The sequence below is a fragment of the Siphateles boraxobius genome, unplaced genomic scaffold (genome assembly GCF_051911475.1).
Source record: "Siphateles boraxobius isolate OS27281-9 unplaced genomic scaffold, OSU_SipBor_1 19, whole genome shotgun sequence".
In the NCBI taxonomy this organism is placed as follows: domain Eukaryota; kingdom Metazoa; phylum Chordata; class Actinopteri; order Cypriniformes; family Leuciscidae; genus Siphateles; species Siphateles boraxobius.
Genome location: NW_027508799.1, coordinates 20,384,993 through 20,398,839, shown reverse-complemented (window position 1 = coordinate 20,398,839; position 13,847 = coordinate 20,384,993). Strand labels below are relative to the sequence as shown.

At 37.0% G+C, this 13,847-nt stretch overlaps 1 protein-coding gene and 1 long non-coding RNA gene across 9 annotated transcripts in view; one reads left to right on the top strand and one right to left on the bottom strand.

Moving 5' to 3' along the window:
• syt1a (synaptotagmin Ia) overlaps positions 1–13,847 on the top strand; it is a 231,555-nt gene that overhangs the window by 44,123 nt on the left and 173,585 nt on the right. The gene's annotated exons all lie outside the window — the stretch shown is intronic.
• On the bottom strand, positions 5,333–5,652 carry LOC143741532 (uncharacterized). The gene is made up of 2 exons (XR_013205112.1): positions 5,567–5,652; positions 5,333–5,531 (listed from the first exon to the last, which is right to left on the bottom strand). It is a non-coding gene; the product is annotated as an uncharacterized LOC143741532 (long non-coding RNA).

Sequence of the window (13,847 nt, the reverse complement as noted above, 5' to 3'; positions counted from 1 at the left end):
TCTGTCTCTTATGTCACTGACACAAAGAGAGAGGCAGTAAACTGTGTAGCAACTTGATGGCTGTTCAGTCAATAATGGCTCTTTCAGCTTTTCATCCACTAAGTAAGGAAAAGCTATCTGTTTCACACCACCATCCTTTTTTTAATGACGGCAGCCGTTCAAAGCAAATCACGCTATTCGGACTTCACTTGACTTAATGGGATTTGACCTTGGAGGGCGGCGTTGTGTGGTGTTGCTCATCCTGTTCTTCCATTTAAATGAAGTGCCTGATGGATGCCAAATCTGTTTTTATTCTAATAACTTCTGAGATTTTTGCATCTCTTTGATCCTTGCTAAATTGTGATTTCTTTATTCTAACAAGCATGCAGTCACACAGAAGCTAAAATCAAGAGAGGCACATTTAAATAAGGTTCAAAAGGAAAGGAAACCACTCATACCCAGTTTTCACCATAGCATTGTGATTTCACTTCTGACTGAATGATATTTTTCCACTATTTTTGACCTCAGTAAAATGCAGTGCCATCACTCACAGACTACAGAGCTGCCAGAAATGTCAGAATTTACATCAAAGAGACATGGAGTCAACAAATGTGACTGTGTGTGTGTGTATATAAAGTGATACCTCAGAGACCTTTTTTTTCCATGCCTTCACTCCCTCATGTCTAAAGGCAGGATGTGCATATTTATGCAGCCACTGTCATGGCTGATGGATTTATAAAGCCTCTCGCTTTCTAAAACAATGGCTCACCAGCAAATCCAGCAATCAGCTTTAGGATGTTCTTTGTAATTGATAATAAACACTGCCTGTGTTTTAAAACCGTGTGAGCTTTCCTCACTATTTACTTAGAGAGCTGCCTTCAAATTATGTCTCCAACCTGAAATAGAGTCATAAGGAATGAATTGCTTAGGGTAGGCAATAAAATAGCATATCAATTGGTGAACTTGTCACAGTGCATTCTGGGACTGCATTATGCACAAAGGAAACAGGTTATGCTGCTTTAGAATTTTCAGTATCTTAAGACTGCCTACTGTTTGGAACAGCCATTGCATTATATGCTCAAATTGCTGTCTAAGCAGTGTTTCCCCTACCATTGTTTTGAGTAGGGGAAACTACCCCTCGGCCCCCCTGAAAGAATGAAAAAAAATATATATATTCCCCAAAAAAAAAAAAAAAAATGGACGCGCGAGCTCCATATAGTAACTTTAGCGGCTATGATTTATGATATAGCAGTTCAGTACACTTGAAATCAAATCACTATAGACTAGTGTGTGAATATGAAAGTGCAAAAATACTATTTAAATACGAATCCTACATGTTCTGTGTATGAATGGTGCAGATGAAGGTTGGTTTCATTTACCACACACACACAGACACACGCAGAAGCACGTGTGACGCTCAAGCTTTTTTTTTTGCCTATGAGGAAACGGATGCATGAACTTCATCTCCAGACTCTAGATACGCTCTGAAAGTCACTTCGTGAGAGAAAAACTATTGTCATGTCATAAACACAGAAACTCAAAGGTCTTCACGGCAACCCGTCAAAACAAAATTTCGGTTTAACTTGACAGAAATATATTACTGTTGTACAGTAGAATTTAGATATGTCTCAATGTAATAATAATACTAATAATACTAACACTAATACAAATAAATTATGATCAAAACTTTTTTAAGGAATAATCACAATTTTTCTTCCATGTTTTAATTTTAACAGTAAAAGCTCATTGTGCAGCATGTTGTTTGACCAAAAAGTTTGTTTAATTTCATATGATTAAAAGTAATTTTTATGTCTTCATTTGCCTACCACAAAAAAACAACACAGAATTTGTGTGAAAAAAATTGCATATAATTTTTTTTTAAAAATATTGTATAAGTTTAATAATTGTTTATAATAAAAGTTTCATGATTTCAATTAATTAGACATGATTTTTGATTACTAAAAATTTTACACCACGTATCCGTTACGCCCGCTCCACGAGTTTCGGGGGATCTACCACCCCCCTTGAAAAAAATCCTAGGGGAAACACTGCTCGGTATACTGTAAAATTTTTCTATTAGGGATGTGCAATATATTAATTGATTCTATATAATTTACTGACCGATATTGGAGTTTTTTAAGGTTTTTTTTTTGTTTTGTTTTTATTTTGTGATGCCTAAATGATTATGCCTAAATGAAGCCAGTGATTTGTCACAATCACGTTTGTGTGACTCTGTGTTTCATCATCATCTGCCTTAAAGGTGCAATAGGTGATTCTCTATAGAGAGGTTTTTGTTCTGCTGGTTGAAAGTCTCCTCATATCCTGATAGATATCAGGATAGCAGTCTGTTCACGCAGACATCATACGTCATCAGCATGTTCACGTACACACAGCAGACAGAGCGAGAATGGCAGGCAAACAGTTGTTGACAACGGTGCACAGTGAAAGGGAATGATTGACGGCTAATATTAAAGGGATAGTTCACCCAAAAATGAAAATTCTGTCAGTATATACTCACCCTCATGTTGTTCCAACCTCGTAAGACCTTCGTTCATCTTCGGAACACGAATTAAGATATTTTTGATGAAATCTGAGAGCTGGAACACTTATCGTTTGATAAACTTAAGATTGAGCCACTGTAGTCACTTGGACTATTTAACGATGTCTTTAATAACTTTTCGAGGCCGGCAAGTACAATCCCTCAAGAACCCTATGGACTAGTATGGAGGAATGATCCAGCTCTCAGATTATATCAAAAATATCTTAATTCGTGTTCCGAAGATGAACGAAGGTCTTACGGGGTTGGAACAACATGAGGGTGAGTAAATACTGACAGAATTTTCATTTTGGGGTGAACTATCTCTTTAACCAACCTAAAATCAGCTTTAAAGTTAAGAGCGTAAAGATAAAGTTTAATTGGTTATGTGATAGAACAGTGTACTGGATAGTAGCTTGCACATTCATTGTATGTATCTCATAAAGGTTTGGAATGGAACTGTGTGCTAGCATTACCAAACACCCAAATGCGCTTTTGCTGTGTCAAAAACAGATTTTTTTTTGTAGTATATCATTCAGCATACCTTCACAGGCACCATGGGGCAAATCCTTGAATTCTTGACTAATAGATTGTGGCCTGGTGCATCAATAGGTGTCCATATTTTTGTATTGTCTGAGTGTGTTTGTGGTGCATATATCCGGTGTCAGGCTTATCAATTTGGAGTGAGCATTGTCCGTTGAGCTGGAGGGAATGACCTTTCACAACGCGCTACATGCAGATTAGCATGCTTTGCTCTGCCACTGAGAATCATTTGCACATTGTAATAAACCACAGGCTTGCCTTTGAAAATTAATTAAACTTACAAATCTGAAAGCCCTAAAGTGAACAGAGACCAAAGCTGAAACTGTCCACCCAAAATCTCTTTGTTTCCCCAAATACAACACAGAGGTTAATTTGCATATCAGTTGTTGTTGTGGAGCTGCCAGAGAGCAGTCACATTGGTCTCAACGTGCTCGTTCAAAACGCCGAACAATGGCGTGAGCAGAGAAAAACGACAATATGCTATGAAATGCGGACAAAGCATTAGTTTTGGATGATGTTTGAGGCAAGGCGGTTGTGTAACTTTAACATGCCGTAAAATGATGTCCTCTGGAGTCTCCAACCTTCAGGTGAAAGAACAAGTCTGCAATTCATTAAACCTTAAAATATGAAGTCACAGCCATTTAATGGCACTTTGCACCTTTAGCCTTCATGATTTGAATGTGTTCTGCATAAATAATTCATAATTCCTCAGTAATGGCAATGCGCCAGAGTTGTAGTAACCCCTGATAGTGTAATGGCCTGAGGTTTCCAATTAATACTGTGGCTTTACCCCAAGCCACCTTAATGACTTAGCCCAGTCTTCACATAACACACACTATACCTCCTATTTTCAGGGCAGGGAGCCATTTAAATCCCAATAATGAGTCTCCTCTGAACATGAAAGGACATCTCGCATCATAATGCACAAAACTTCAAGCTCTTCATTAGCAGTTATCCTGAGTCAATACATCTGTGTAGTATAGGAAATAACATCACAGCATTTATTTCCATCAAGAGGTGTATCAATCTTTGGTCAAGATCTTGTATTGTCAATGCAAGAGTCCAGCACTCTATAAAGTCTCCTCCAGCACATCCCAAAGACTTTCATTGAATTTAAGGTCTGGACTCAGAGGTGCCAATTTATGTGTGAACATGATTCTTCATGCTCCCTCCCAACCATTCTTTAGCAATTTGAGCCTGATGAATCTTGACATTTGTCATCCTGGAATATGGCCATGATGTGTCTTCCTACATAGTTGTTTAAGAAATCAAAAGCTACAAACACTCCATCAAATAGGGTTAGAAGAACTGCTGCCAAACATATAACATTATAGAAACATAATAATTTCTGCAATAATGATTCAATCATAGACTCTTAAGCATTTGCCTATTTAAATCCAAACAGTGACATTTTTTGGCCAGGCAGTGTATATGTTGCTTTCTTTTTGAATAGCTGTCAATGAGGAAAGATGCTTTTTGCATCCAGATGGTGGACCATGCTAACAAGCGAAACTTTGACCCCTTTGTCCACCCAGATGCTGGTTTCAAATTGATCCTTTCGGCCTCTATTTAGTCTGCACAGCAAAGACTGTAAAAATAGGATGCATCCTCAAAACAACTTTGCTGTGATTGTAAAATAATTGTCTAAATTCTCAAAGACAAGTGCTGCAAAATTGGAAAAGATGAGGGAAAGTGCATTAGCAGTGGACAATCCTCAATTTTGTGGTGAGTCGTAGTTGAAAGCATGTTTTTGTTTCCATTTTCTGTTGATGAAACAATGTCAGAGAAGCCACTGACTGTCCCATGCTTGGCCTTTCATCTTCTTTTAGACAAGTCTGAGTGCACTAACAATGCTCAGAGATCACAGGACCCTAAAACAGTGTGTGAAATATCCCACTGATATCACTCAAATTCTGTAGTTCTTTGTGTTAAACTTCAAAAGGTTCCACTTTGCAGTACAAAAATTACAAGCTGCCTACACGGTCAAAGCAACAAAAATGAGCAAACATACTTTTAATAATCTTTTTCATTGCAGTGATCGTTTTCCATTCGGGATTGCTTTCAAATGCCTGTTTTAATTTGAGACACAGTGTAACTCAAGTATTATTTCAGCACATAATTAAACGTGCACACCACAAACCAATTCATATCAGCAATTGTGATCCAATTGTATAATTATCTTTCACTTATGCTGTAAAAAATGCTCTGAACATATTGTCATGGGAGGCTCAACAGATTCTGTGTTTAGGTTTATGAAAGTGAAAGTGAAAGTGAAAGTGACACGTGATGGCCAAGTATGGTAACCCATACTTGGAATTTGACCTCTGCATTTAACCCATCCAAGTAAGTGCACACACATTAGGAGCAGAGTAGTGAGTAGTGAACACACACACACACTGCAAACGTGGATACACACACCCGGAGCAGCGGGCAGCCTTGAGTGGCGCCCGGGGAGCGATTGGGGGTTAGGTGCCTTGCTCAAGGACACCTCAGTCATATTCCTGACACCTCAGTCATATTCCTGCCGGTACTGGAATCGAACCAGCAACCTTTGGGTCACCAGTCCAACTCTGTTACCATTAGGCCATGACTGCCCCCGATTATGTTGATAATCGGCTACTTTTTAGTATCCAAGACACTCTCTCACATTGGTCTGAAGCTATTGGACCATCCTCATTGTTGATCCCTGGACAGTTAGGGTAGATGAAGAAAGAAGTGACTTAAAAATGGAGCTGTGTGATGATAAATTGTCCAGCAGAGGGTTTAATGAGCAGTTTTATGTTCTCGAAATGGCTCCAGGAAGGCTTCTAATTGATGATTTGTTTAAGGACTTGTGTGTTGTTTATGGGGACAATGTGCTCCAGTAATGTGGGATGAGCTCATGGACACGAGAGATTTAAGCTCTTCGTGATTTGCAGGGCTGTCTCCTTGATTTTAAAATGAACTAATCCTTTATATATTTGTGATACATTGCACCATATCAGGTGACAAAAGGGAAAGATCTGATGTAAATCAACCTGTTTGGTACATTCTGCTCTCTGTCTCATTTTCTTTCTCTCATTTTTATCTCTTCGTTGGGTAAGGTATAATAACAGTCAAAGTATATTGAGTACAGATGCCTCCTTAGGAAGGTTAAAGGATTATTGATCTCTGTGAAAAAGAGCCACCTTTGGATCTTGTGAATTATAGTCATCTTATTGGATCTTACTGGATCTTATGAATATGTGAATTATGCACAGCTACATTTTATACTATGAAGTACCATAAGACTTTACATCTGCTTCTAGATGGTCTTAACAATAACACCCATCACAATTGAATTTCATAGTAACTGATCAGTACCACACTGACATCTATTTCCTCCACATTTATTAAAGCATTAGATGTATTTAGGATTAATGTCAAATGCGTCCCACAAAATAATCCACTGGCATATGATGAAAGGAAATTAAAGGATTAATTAAGTTGTTTAAATGGCTCATGATATTGGCATACAACCTTTGAGCTTAAAATGGGATGACATATTTCTAAATGAAAAAATTATAGGTTGCACTCAGTAAAACGCCATTTTCCAGCCCTAGCAAACCATGTAAATTAATGCTAATAATTAAAAAATAAATATGAATTAATTAATACATGTTTATATTTAATTTATATTTTCACTTATATTTTTATGGGTTCCTTTTCAGTAAAACATATTTGCACTCAGTAAATCAGTATGTAAAATAAAGGAATATAATATACAAATGAAACTCAGTTAAAATGACAGTGTATATCAACTCAAGCCACGTAAGAAGTAAATCACTACAAAGATGAAATGAAAACCAGGCGTTTAACCTCATTGTATGTCTGTGTGCATTTATGGGTTTGTGTGAGTTGTGCCAAAACCATTATCATCACTTTGATCCAAAACATAGTCTCAGTCAAAAAGCAGACACTAAATGCATAACAGAGCAACATTAGGGTTGCTAATATGTCCCAGTGTTTCCAATGAATTAGCTCGTTCTTCTGTGGAGTCTTCCGACCTTTGGCTAATAGGCCCTGATGAAAGTCAATGTACCAAGTGTCTCTCCTTGCACCACTCTGAGGACAAAATAAGCCGAGTTTTTTATGGAAGTACAGCAGATATTGACTAATGAAATATATCCCGGTGTGGGGATATTTGATGGGGAAGTATTAATATCTGTCTCCTTCCATAGGAGGTTATTTGTAGCGTAGGAATCTATTTGTAGTTTGCTGATAGAAATCAATCCAAGTTGTATAGAATCAGAGCTTGTGCTTCATGCTAGTGTCTGTGATTCTTTAGACATGTTTGTACTTTAGAGATATATCTTAAACCACTCAAGAAAGCCACAAACCCTGCTTTAGAACTTATACCATATACGTGTATATATATATATATATATATATATATATATATATATATATATATATATCGAAGAGTTCAGATGCAAAAGCCTCTAAGTGCCATCTGAAATTTTCTTCTAAAATGATCATTTTTATCACGCTTGTATATTTAAGTTCAGTAATTTCACTTAAATGGCAATGAAAATTACCTATTAGTTGTCATTTAAGTGAAATTACTGAACTTAAATATACGAGCTTGAGAAAAATGATCATTCTAGAAGAAAATTTCCCAATGGCACTTAGAGCCTTTTGCATCTGTACTCTTCATATATATATATATATATATATATATATATATATATATATATATATATATATATATATATATATATATATATATATATATATACATATATATACATATATATATATATATATATATATATATATATATATATCAGAATTTAGCTTATGTTATTTTGCCAATAACATTTCCAAGGTTACTGTGAGGTTTTATTAGGACAGGTAAAAGGCAATACTAATGTCAGGATTGGATTGTAGTGGCTGCAGCCCAGTGAAATCAGAATCAAAAAAAAAAAAAAAATGTATAGGACTGAGTCTTGATTCTGTGAATTGTTGTTTGGATATTGAGATTTTGGTGTTGCACCAAAAAATTTACGCAAATTTGCAGGTAAAAGCGGATTAAATGATTGGACAAATCATGCATTCTTCATCAGAGATTATGAAGATCATGTTATGACACCTTGAGTAAAAATTATGAAACCCCCCAAAAATAAAACAATAATGAATGAATTGTGCATTTACAAAATAGATGTAGGGGAATTTCATGCTGACTTTAAGTTCTTTCATCCAGCTCTTTGTAGCTCTTAACAGTTTGTTGTTGTTCTAAGCAATGCTTTCTTTTGTTGATTTAATTGGGGGACTGAGGATTATTGTTTTATTACAGTCGGCAGTCATAGTAACCGTTTTGTGTCACAAGATGGGGCCAATTAGCTTTTACAACCTGCGCTGTTAGGAAGAGAGAGAGGATACGGAATGATAAGAGATAGATTTAAGTAGCCACGGGTATGTTGCCATGGTCAACAGTGAAAATTTCAGTTTAGCTGTCATTATACAGAAGTATATGACCACAGAATGCCACAAACAATCAGAATCAAGCATTCAGAGAAATTTTATCCAGCAAAAAAGGATTTTATTTAAAGGTATAGTTCACCCGAAAACTAAAATTAGCCGATGATTTACTCACCCTCAAGTCATCCTAGGTATATATGACATTCTTCTTTTAGACGAATATAATCGGAGTTAGATTAAAAAATGTCATGGCTCTTCCAAGTTTTATAATGGCAGTGAATGGCCGTATATTTTTCAAATGCATCCATCCATGATAAAAGTGCTCCACACGGCTCCGGGGGGTTAATAAAGGCCTTCTGAAGCGAAGCGATGCGTTCGTGTAAGAAAAAATATCGATATTTAAAACTTTATTGACTAAAATAACTAGCTTCCAGCTGATGGCCATACGCAAGTCGACTTACGCCAAAAGAACCTCCTATTCGCGGTTCAAGCAAACAGAGTACGTCATTACGTTGTGGTCAAGTGTAACTCTTTGCCGTAAATCGATGTCCACGGCTGTCTGCCGGATGTGTTTATGTGCCGGACTGCCATTATAAAGCTTTGAAGAGCCAGGACATTTTTTAATATAACACCGATTGTATATGTCTGAAAGAAGAATCTCATATACACATAGGATGGTTGAGGGTGAGTAAATCATGGGGTAATTTTCATTTTTTGGGTGAACTATCCCTTTAATGTACACTGTATCTAAAGTGCTCATCCAAGCTAACACATCTTTTCTGACTGCTTCATCATGCCTTCTGTTCCCTTAGAGGACACAATTGCTGGAAACACCATCTGACCAACTGCAGGAGTTCAGGACTGTCCATTTGTATCTTAGCAGGGTTAGGTGCCGCCCCACCTGCCCTGAACAATTGCACTGTGATGCCCAAATAATCATGCAGAGTTAATGAACAACATTACCTGGAACCTCACAACATCTCCTCTGGTAACCGATTCAGTGCACTGCAGTTGTGCACCGCTGTAATGGCCCATGCAAGGTGCCCTGCTTTGTTGCCTGATCAAACTCAAACTGGCCGTTTGTGTCTGATCAGGCAACAAAGCAGGGCACATTGCATGTTTGTACACTGTAATGTGACTGTGGTTTTGAATGTTAAGATGCTTTAAAGAGTGCAAGCCTCGTACTTGACGTTTTACAGGTAAATCATGTGGCATAGAATAGTGCTTGTAACAATATGTGTGCTCCGGGTCATGTTCGGATCTGCCCTTTTCTGTTCTCTATGGTGACATGAACTGAAAATGACGCCCACTGCTTTGCGAAGGTGAGGGAGAAAGTGGCCAGGGTACATGCACACACGTCAACACAAACACAAGTCCATATGCTCATTCTCTGTGAAACTGCTAGATGCACACTGCTGACTGTTTGATTTCCCTTGGTAGATAGAACACTTTGAAGTTTTGAACCAAATTCCTAATTACTTCATTAAAAGCATGACGTGAAGTCAGTAATACACTTTTACCAAATACACCGCAGACACTAATTTCTGAAGAATTATAGCACTGGTGCAAGACATAAAGTGATTTAATGCTTTTTCACAAAACACTTCTTTTAGCAAGAAATGCATGCCACCTTGTGTATATAATGCAATCCCTTAAAGTCCCATTGTAGTCAAAATGACATATTTAAATGTTTTTTTGCTTTGAATTTGTTTTTTTCATGCCTTAAAATAGCTTGAATGTAACGTTCTGAACTCTTCCTTCATTTAGTATATTTTACAACGTAACGGTAGTAAATGTTACACGATGGCAAGTGGAAATACTGGTTTAATTCAGCCATATATGTTTTAACCAGAAACTGATTTAGTTTCTGTAGAAGTAGAAGAGTGAATTATACAGGGTTGTCTACAAAGTTGATGTATCTGAATGGTAATGCGTTTTATGTAACGCTCTTTACAACATTGGACACATAACGATAATCAATATGATTAGCGCTTTGCTTGAGAACGTTATCATACAGCTAATAATATGTTGCACATCAATAATGTTACAGAAATCATGTTCACATTCGCCATCTCAGTCTGCCTTCTAGAAATCGGTATCCTTAGAAACGCTTTGAACAACTTAGAACATCAGTGGAGAAAGGCATATAGTTCATCATAACATTGTAATATACATAATTCATCCGCTATATTGCTAAATGTACTCGATTTTTCAACAGAAAAATATAGCGGAATAACCTTGCTTCTCTTGAGACTCCCCTGCTTCAGAGCACAGTAATAATGATATGCTAAAGATCGACCGCATGTTGAAGGTATTGGTTACAATGGATTGGCCTTGGATTCCATCCGTCCGTCCGTCCATATACTACACACTTTAGCACTCAAATCTTATCAACCATGGGCTGACCACCTATGAGACCAGCACTTTTGATTGTAAACTATCAAATCTTCCTCTCTGTGAATCTGGTACTGGCTGTGTTGTGAGCTGCGAAAGGTCAAAGCATCCTCCTTTCAGACCTCCCCCAAGTATGCTGCTGTAATCTCTGTCCTTGTGCCAAACCTCCCATTGCCCTCCAGTCTGTCCCCACAACACACACACACACACACACACACACACACACACACACACACACACACACACACACACACACACACACACACACACACACACACACACACACACACACACAAATATCTTATCCTCTGTCAGGCTCCTCGTCTGTCCCTTCCTTCTGTTTCATCTCAATTCTTTCCACCTTTCTATCATATTCAGTTTGCCCTTTATTAATTTCACACTTTAAACTAATCCTAACGGCCCCTCAAATTACAATGGAGCGTGACCGGCCGCATTGGACCAAATCAAGTTGATTATTTATTCCCTGGGCGGTGCTTGAGAAATGGCCCTCTAGTTTTTTTTCCTCATGCTCGTCAATTATTTTTCTCTGTCCCTCCTTGGATGATGTTAGGAGCTTTATTATCTTTATCATCACAAGTAAATCCTTTGTAGTATAATCGAACTAAAATCAGCATCTTGTAGTTGATTGTAGTTGATTTACAGATTTTCTAGTGTAAAACCCGGCTCGATCGGCCCAAAAAAGGTTATCCGGTCAGCGAGTGAAGGTCTCTGCGCGTTACCGTCTTTCTGCGTGGCAAAGTGATTTGATTACATGAAATACATTTTCTCATATGTATTAACTCGTTATTTCATCTATATTTTTCATAAATGAAAAAGGTTTTTATGATATCTGTGCATCATTAAGTGTGAGCGAGTATTTGATTATTCTTTTTAACTCAAAGTTAAAAATAATTTCAAAGTCTATTAGAATAAAATCAAATGTTTACAATTTATTATGTCAGGTAAATGCACCACGCCAATTGCATAATCAGTTCAAAGATAATAGATACAAACATCATATGCTCTAAAATAAAGAAAGAAGATGCAATACCCTTATAAAATACATGATGTGAAGTGTTTTGCTTACACTTCGCATCACAGGCTAGTCTGGGTTACAGAATGGCGCCAGCCTCTCATTGCATTTCATTATATAGACAGACCAGGGCAGAAACCTCTTTTCAAATGTAAACATGAGTTCACAGTGGGAATTTACATCAATCACCATCCCAGACTTACTGGGTGCAGAACTTGATTTACTTTGAACATTTTGCTAACAATGGGAATTTGATATTGAGTTTACACCTTCTGAGAGCTGGAGACCATTTGCCTAGAAGACACACCCTCCTATGTATGTGAATTATCTCTAAACTCTTAAATACCTTATTACCTTTTGGTTTACTTCTTTTAGAATGAGACCTTTGTACAGACAGTCACACTGAGACATTTCAAATGATATCAAATATGTGTAATATGGTATGATGATTATTCACATTAACCATTATAGATTTTTGGGTGAATTTCAGGTGATCTCAGCATGATAGCACAAGAGAGAAATTCAAATGTTTATTTCCTTTGTTCTCTCAGAGAGTTGCGCTATCTTCCAGTTCTTCCAATTTCTCCAGTCTTACACAAGCAGGTCAGAATTAATTACCAGTATGAGTGTTAATATTGACATAAAGAATATCCTGGAACAAGCCTATGGACTTATATATTTGCACAATTTAAAAGACAGTATTGCATGAAACAATCAGTTGTCAAAATAGTGATTAAATCCCAAACTTAAATTTAAACTTTAAAACACTGTGTAGTCTTCACTGTATGAATTAAATATACATTGATTCTTATTAAAACTACTAAAGTTTTTAGGTCAAGAGTAGTGAGTTATTTTGTCTTTGTCTTTTGTTTATTATTGACACAAAAAGCAGCAGGTATTTGCATTAGGGTTTTAGACTGAATATATGGTTCTAATATAATGACACACGTACAATTTATTTTCCAACTGTTTATTCGCTTAAGATATAACTGAATGTCTTATATAAATAGTCACCAAGACGGACATTTTGACATATTTTGGTGACTGTTTAGGCGTGCGCCTGAAACCCCAAGTATACTTCCACTCTGTCTTGCAGCGCGCACACAGAAAGCATGCAAGGATCAGTCTCTTTCTCAGTTTAATGCCCTTTTAATAATCCTTTTTAAAATAAAGCATGCCACACAGTAGACTGCATTTTACCACAGGATTTTGACTGATTTGTACGTTAAGTTAACGCTTTTAAGGAGGGGCGAACATACACTGCTTTAAAGGAAAGCAACGGTATGCGCCACAATGATCAATTGATCTTGATTATCACGTTTTCATAATCGTTGGAAGCCAAAATAGAAATCAAAACTAAAATTGTATTAATTTGAATAGAGCCACATGATAGAGAAGCTTGATATAACAGCACAGCCATCTAGTAGGCAGTCATTGCTCTATTTTAACATTATTACGAGGACATAAAAGATCATAATCTCTACGATTCGCTTGAAAAGTAGATTATGGACGTCATCAAGATCAATCACAATATAAAATCGTCAGATCTCCCACCCCTAATTACCATTAATACCGGGTAGAGGAAATGGTTTTCCCTCTTCGATTCACCGACCATCTAATGCATATTTCTCTCAAAATGGAAAGCACCTGCCAACATCATAAGCTCCAATCACATACGTAAAGGGGTTGGCCATAATAAGTTGCAAAGTGGACCAGAAGCTGTCAATGTTCAAAAGTCTACTCGAGAATAAGAGTGGACTATGTTGGTCCAAAACCTGCCTGACCACCACAGGCTGTATAATCCAGTATTTCCAGAATATATCAGTTGTTTTGTGACTGTTTTATAGCATTAAAAAAACACCTTTGCCAGTCTAACTCTTCTAAAGTTAGTAGAACGGCAGCAATTTCAGTGTAGTCATTCCA